The sequence below is a fragment of the Chenopodium album genome, chromosome 6 (genome assembly GCF_948465745.1).
Source record: "Chenopodium album chromosome 6, dcCheAlbu1.1, whole genome shotgun sequence".
NCBI classification, from domain to species: Eukaryota; Viridiplantae; Streptophyta; class Magnoliopsida; order Caryophyllales; family Amaranthaceae; genus Chenopodium; species Chenopodium album.
Window position 1 is genome coordinate 64641353 of NC_137839.1, and position 6390 is coordinate 64647742.

At 34.8% G+C, this 6390-nt stretch overlaps 1 long non-coding RNA gene across 1 annotated transcript; it reads right to left on the reverse strand.

Annotated features, from left to right (window-relative positions):
- Positions 1 to 4633: 4633 nt before the first annotated feature.
- LOC145635017 (uncharacterized) lies at positions 4634 to 5477 on the reverse strand. The gene is made up of 2 exons (XR_014113738.1): positions 5426 to 5477; positions 4634 to 4848 (listed from the first exon to the last, which is right to left on the reverse strand). It is a non-coding gene; the product is annotated as an uncharacterized LOC145635017 (long non-coding RNA).
- Positions 5478 to 6390: the final 913 nt, after the last annotated feature.

A 6390-nucleotide genomic window follows, 5' to 3' on the forward strand; every position in this document is an offset into this window, starting at 1 on the left:
CTTTTCTTGGAGATTCTTGATAAACATCTTCACAGACTCCTTTTCGGTGGGGACCTCAATTATCTTAGCGGAAGTTTCCCTCCATTTATTAAAGAAAGAAGTAAAGCCTTCATTCTCTTTTTGTCTGAGCATCTCAAGTTGTCTATGGTCGGTTTCAACTTGGATATTGCACTTGTACCTATCAATGAAAGTGTTTACTATCGATTCCCAGGCAGAGGTTTTCTCCTTATCAAGGGAGAAGAACCATTGTTGGCAAACGGTTTCAAGAGATAGTGGGAACAGAGAGGGGAAAACCTTCTTATCGATACCCTTAATGTTCATTATAGTTTCGAAAGCTCTTAGATGGAAGTAAGGGTTATCTGTTGCCTTGAATTTTGGGATGTCAGTGGCGTTGAACTTATGTGGAAGAAGTTCCTTGTCCAGCGAGACCCCTTGTGAACTCATGCCCTAGAATTTATAGTCACTAGACAGCTTGCTTAGACTCTCTTGCATGAGGTTCATCTGTTGTTGCTTCACGGGGTCATCGACCCTAAGTGCGAGAAGTTTCAGTGTCTCAGTCACAGTAGCCAGTTGGCTCTTAAGATCATTGACTTCTTCTTAAGGTGCCATCATCTTCTTAGCCTTCCACTTTTGACGAATAGGTTTATCGAAAAGCGAGACTTGAATAAAGAGGTTGTCTTTGATTAATCGCCCTTCTCTCCTTGACCAAGTACTGTGGAAAAGGAATTTGGGGATACTTATTGTTAATTATTTGACTCAAACTTTATTTAACATGCGATTGATGGAGGAAGTGAAGAAAAATTGGAATAGAATGTGAAGAAAAGTTTAGATGGAGGGATATGAAGAATTAGGAATAGAATGTACCCCCCCCAACTCAAATGACGGAAAAGACCGACTCATGCATGAACCTAAGACATGGCCATGGTGATGTATACTCAAAGTGTGTGCTAAGACTAATGAGTGTAGGTGACATGTTAAGACTCGTGTCACGACCATGTGGCTAAACTATGTGACTAAGACTCGATTAGTGACTCGACAAGGTGTTATTAAATGAATTAATTAGCAAACTGGTTAATTAGACCCTAGGTGATGACTCGACCAATAATCCGAACTGTTGGCCAAGCGACAGGACTGGCGTCACACTGTGGATCTTGGCGCCAAACAACATAGCTTTCGTCAGGCGCTACACACCATAGTGTGGTGCTACAGCTCAGACCTTGGCGCCAATAGTGGAGCTTCGGTCTGGGACTGTTTTCGGTGTTATTAGTCAACTGGGGTATGCCTAAAGTCGTACTAGGTCAATTTCGATTAAAAAAAATTAGACTTTATTGACTCAAATTAATTAATTAATTAATTAATTAGGAAAAGTTCTTTAAGTCATTAATTTATTTATTTAGTCTTAACACAAGTCAACAAACGGTTAAGAGAAACATAGAATATATATGCACCACAAATAATGCACAATTAGTCAAGTAGGCACAATATGATGCAATGCGTTCGCAACCTAACCATGGCTCTAGTTCTCTAAAGTCTGGGATATGGTTTAGTCAAAGAGGGTCCATGGTTAATTGTCCGTATGCACCGCGCGGAAGCCTAACCGTGAAGGGTTGGCGCGAGTGGATGGGACACCGCGAGTTTTAGAAAAAACTCGCTTCCATGGTTTGGTGAATTCAACATCTCGGATGTACCCTTTGTTGCACGGAGCGTTCAATCGGGTAGATGGAGCATGAATTCCAAGAGGGTTATGTCCATATGTAGAACACATATGGGTTTCAGAAAAGTGAGAAAAAATTCAATCAGGAAGTAGGATCGAGCAAACAATACGAAAAACCGGTCGAAATTAGAACGCATATTTCTGGCTTGGTATTGAGGGAAATTGGCGCCAGCAATCAGAGACTGGCGCCAGGTTTTAACTGTAGCGCCTGGCGCCAATACTGGCGTCTGGCGCTACGACTAAAATGCTAGCGCCAATGCTCTGGCCCCTGACACTACTTCCCACATGCCTCAGCAACATTCTGTGCTCGATAAAATCTTCCAGTTTCGCGCGGTGTTATTTCAGTCCTAGTTGTGAAAGACATTCCACAAATTTCCTACGTGTAAAATCCTATGTTTTTAACTCATTACGGATGGTTTTTCAATGAGATCTTTTTTATGCATATGACAATAATGTTAATCAAAATTACGCACATGAAATACTTAGAACGTTTCGAGTCTCATCCACTCATTCTAAATCATTGCCGAAACAAATTAAGGAATTAAAATAGAAATCCTCCCAGTGGAGTCGCCAAAAAACTGTAGGGAATAATTTCAAGCCTTTAAATCCCACTAGCTTGAACCCCACTGTGATCATACACTAAAGTACGGTGGCGTCCAAAAGGGAAGAAAATAGAGCAAATGAGTCGCCAACAAGTTTTTAAGGAACTTGTAAACCGTTCACAGGATGAAGGTTACACCCCTTAACGATCCAAGAGATCGTCAACTCCATAAGGTCATGAACCAAATAAGGGTTCGGGGATGATGGTACAAATCCAACCTAAAAGAGATTGAACATGCCCTAATAATAGGCCTCTACTTTATTCTGATCGTATTCATGTGCGCTTTCTGATTAACATGCAATCAATAGGTTAACCCTAAACCTGTTTATCTATGTTGGTTTAATTTAATGCACGAACAAATATATTATTAGCGATCACTTGAATTATAATCACAATTAACCCTAAACAAGATTATTAAATATCTTATTAAGCGTGATCACAAGTACAAATTCTCTTTAACATGCATAAAAGACGATCAAGCAATAATAAATATCAAGCAACATAATAAATAATAAATATCATGAATAAAAATTATAATCATCACAAATAAAATCATCATCAAAATAATAAAAAATTATAACAATTTTAATCATAATCATATTCATATTAATATTAAAGCATAATAAACATAGAAAGATCCTAGGCATGATACTAATAAGATTAATAACAAACCCTAGCATGTCACTAAGCAATAAAAATCAAATATTTAGCCCTAACATGATACCAACAATCATAAACATTAGGAAGAGCATAGGAAGCATCATACTTTTAATCGTATTTGATATTAAAGTTACCTTAGACATGATACTAGGAAGATCAAAACGCCCTAACATAACATTAGGAATCATAATAACAACCTAAGCATGATTTCTACATAATAACATCAATAAAAACCATTAAAGTACTTACTTTGATGCCTCGTACCTCTTTCTAATTACAAATTACACACGTTAGTAACTTCAATGAAAATAATAAACAAACAATTAAATTAAATAATTGAAAGAGAGATTTGGGACCAAACCCTCAGAAATTAAACCTTTCACATCTAGGGAGAAGACAACTTCGAATATGGCTAGGTGTTTCTAGATCTTGTGAATGCGGAATTTTGTATGAGAAAACCAAGTTTTGAAGAAAGATGAATGAGAGAGATGAATGATTAACCGAAAATTAAAAGAATGCTAATAAATGAAAACTGATTGAAGGTGAATAACTTGCGAATAAAGAGAATTGGTGAATCAAAACGGAGTTTTTAATACGATATTTATAGAGAAAATCAGCTAAAAAAGATAAATTAACAAAACAGAGTATGACGCTCAGGAAACAGAGCTGGCGCCAAGCACCAGCACTAGCGCCAGGCGCCAATGGCTAGCGCCAGGCGCCAAGCCTAGTTCCAGGCGCCAAAGCCTGGGGTTAGACGCCAAGCTTGATTTCAACGCGTTTTCGAAAATCCGATAAGTTTACCGTACTGGAGGATAAAATAATATAATTTCTTCGAAAATGCTATTTGATTTTGATTAAAACTCTGAAAAGTCAACAAAGTTAACTTATCAATGCTAATTGGATTAGGAATGAAAAGAACCTTCTAGAAAATTCTAGAAGACTAAAACCATTCCTAATTGCATTAGGAATGATAAATCATATTAGGCCCTCCCCTAGATCATTGGGCCGCATATAAAGCTCAAACCGGGCCCAGTTTAGTAAATTGGCCATAACTTCCTCAATATTCATCGGAATTGGGCTTATAATATATCATTGGAAAGGTCTTTGCAAACCCCATCCAACTACACCACTATTGGACCCATATCATAGACTAACCCAACTGGATTGGCCACTAGTAGAAAAAACTCTATTCGTAACTAACAAAAACGAGCCTTTTGTAACCAACATTGGCCGTTACAGGTATTAGAGTTACAAATAGTCCTGTCAGTTGTAACTGACATTGTCCGTTACAAATGAGTACCTATTCGTAACTAATAATTCAATTGTTAGTTACAAATAGTTATGTATTTGTAACGGAAATTTAAGATGTTCGTTACAAATAGGTAAATATTTGTAACCCACAATTGATATGTCAGTTACAAATAGGTACCTAGTTGTAACAGACATGTCAATTGTTGGTTACAAATGCTCATTTTGGATATTAAAAAAAATACCTAGTAAATGCTTGGTCGATATAACTTTAATATTATTACTACGTATTATTATTATTATTATTATTATTATTATTATTATTATTATTATTATTATTATTATTATTATTATTATTATTATTATTATTATTATTATCAAAGGCACCAATTCAACAACAAAAAAAAAGATAAAAATAAATAGGTGAATATTCTGGAGAATAATAATCTTTTCAATTGATACAAACTAAATTATATTCTATCTCATTACATCATTTCATTACAACAGATTATTCTAAAAAAAGGTCTAAAAAAGTAAAAAGTGTCTATATAGCTCCCATCATAGTTTGTCACGTTGGGCTTACACGCTTAGTATAACCTTCACAAATGTTGTTAAGCTCCTTTTCCTGTGCAAACACATAAAAAAAAAAAAAAAAAAAATGAGACTTCTAAATTAGATCATAGGGAAATGATAGATTTGTTCAAAAGGGTAATTTATACATTATATTTATCTAAGTTAGCACGCAATTACGGTCTAAATAAGATCAAATTACATATTTATATATTCAGAATAAAAAAAAAATTCTCAAGTCACTAATGTTCAACCATAAGCATTTAGCAAGAGTTACTTCAATTTTTCTAGATTACCAAAAAAAAAAAAAAAAATCAAAATTAACCAAACTCGCATAAATCAATGGATACCACGACACATAGTGTTAGATCAACCGTCTTAGATTACAGCTACAATACCCAACAATCAATAAATTTATAAAAATTAGAAGGAATTCTTAGATAAAGGATTGATGCATAATTCTGAAATCAAAGCACCACCAGTCAGTATGTCAGAGTATTTAGTGTCATTATAATATTTATTGTGACTATAAGTGTCTATGACCATGCATCTAGTCTTAGGGTGACTTGTTGCGCGTCTGACCTAAAAAACGAGTATTATGTAAAGAGAATTAAACTATAAACCTCACATACCCGTAGTGAATGATGATATGTTAAGAAATGTATAGAATTGGGATACTTTCTAGCCACCTCTTCTCATCTCTATTGACTCCTCAAATTTGAATATCCTGTTCATACAAAAAATTAAAAAAATGTCTTAGGCCTATGAAATCAGTTTGATAATACATGAGGATCGGTACTAAAATCCAGCTCCAACTATCCTCCATCATCCTCCCATAGATTGTAAATTATAATTCTAGTACCTTGATAACCTATGGAATCGAACTACATATAAAGCAAAAATTTCAGACTCGAAAAGCATATTTGTATGAATAAAATTCAGAGCCACATCAAAAGGAAATGAAAAGCCAAACATCAAATTAATTAATCAAGTAGAGGACATTCTACACCTTACATGAATGTCAAACTTGAACACATACAAATAAGCGACATGCATTGCCTCATTTTATAGGGATCCATTCCACAAAATTTTGTTAAAATGGAAAATTCTTTTCCAAAGTATCACAACACATACACCTGTTCAATATTAATGCATACATTCTAAAGAATTCTAAATCAAATTCTCAACTAAGGATGTTTAAGATTCTAAAAAAAGGTCCACAAAGAAGCTACAACAACTCATATTCACCTCACCCTCACTAATACTCATTCTACAATCGCGAGCATGAACCTCTTGACAACATAACAACGACAACAAGAAGTATAATTGAAACCAAACAAACTCAATACCTGAAAATTGTTATACTCTCACTACAACAAAACATAATAACTCCATAAATATTACAATACCTCAGCATTGTAGAGAAGAAAACAAAATATAATTTTGATAATTATAGAGAGGAGTCGACAATTGGCAACTAAATAGCAAGATTATGCTATAACCACATCCCATCAAATTGAAACGGCAGTCAACTTGATAGTTACGACATCATTAAATCAAGGTTCAGCAAAAATCCTAATGATTTTCAATTTCTATC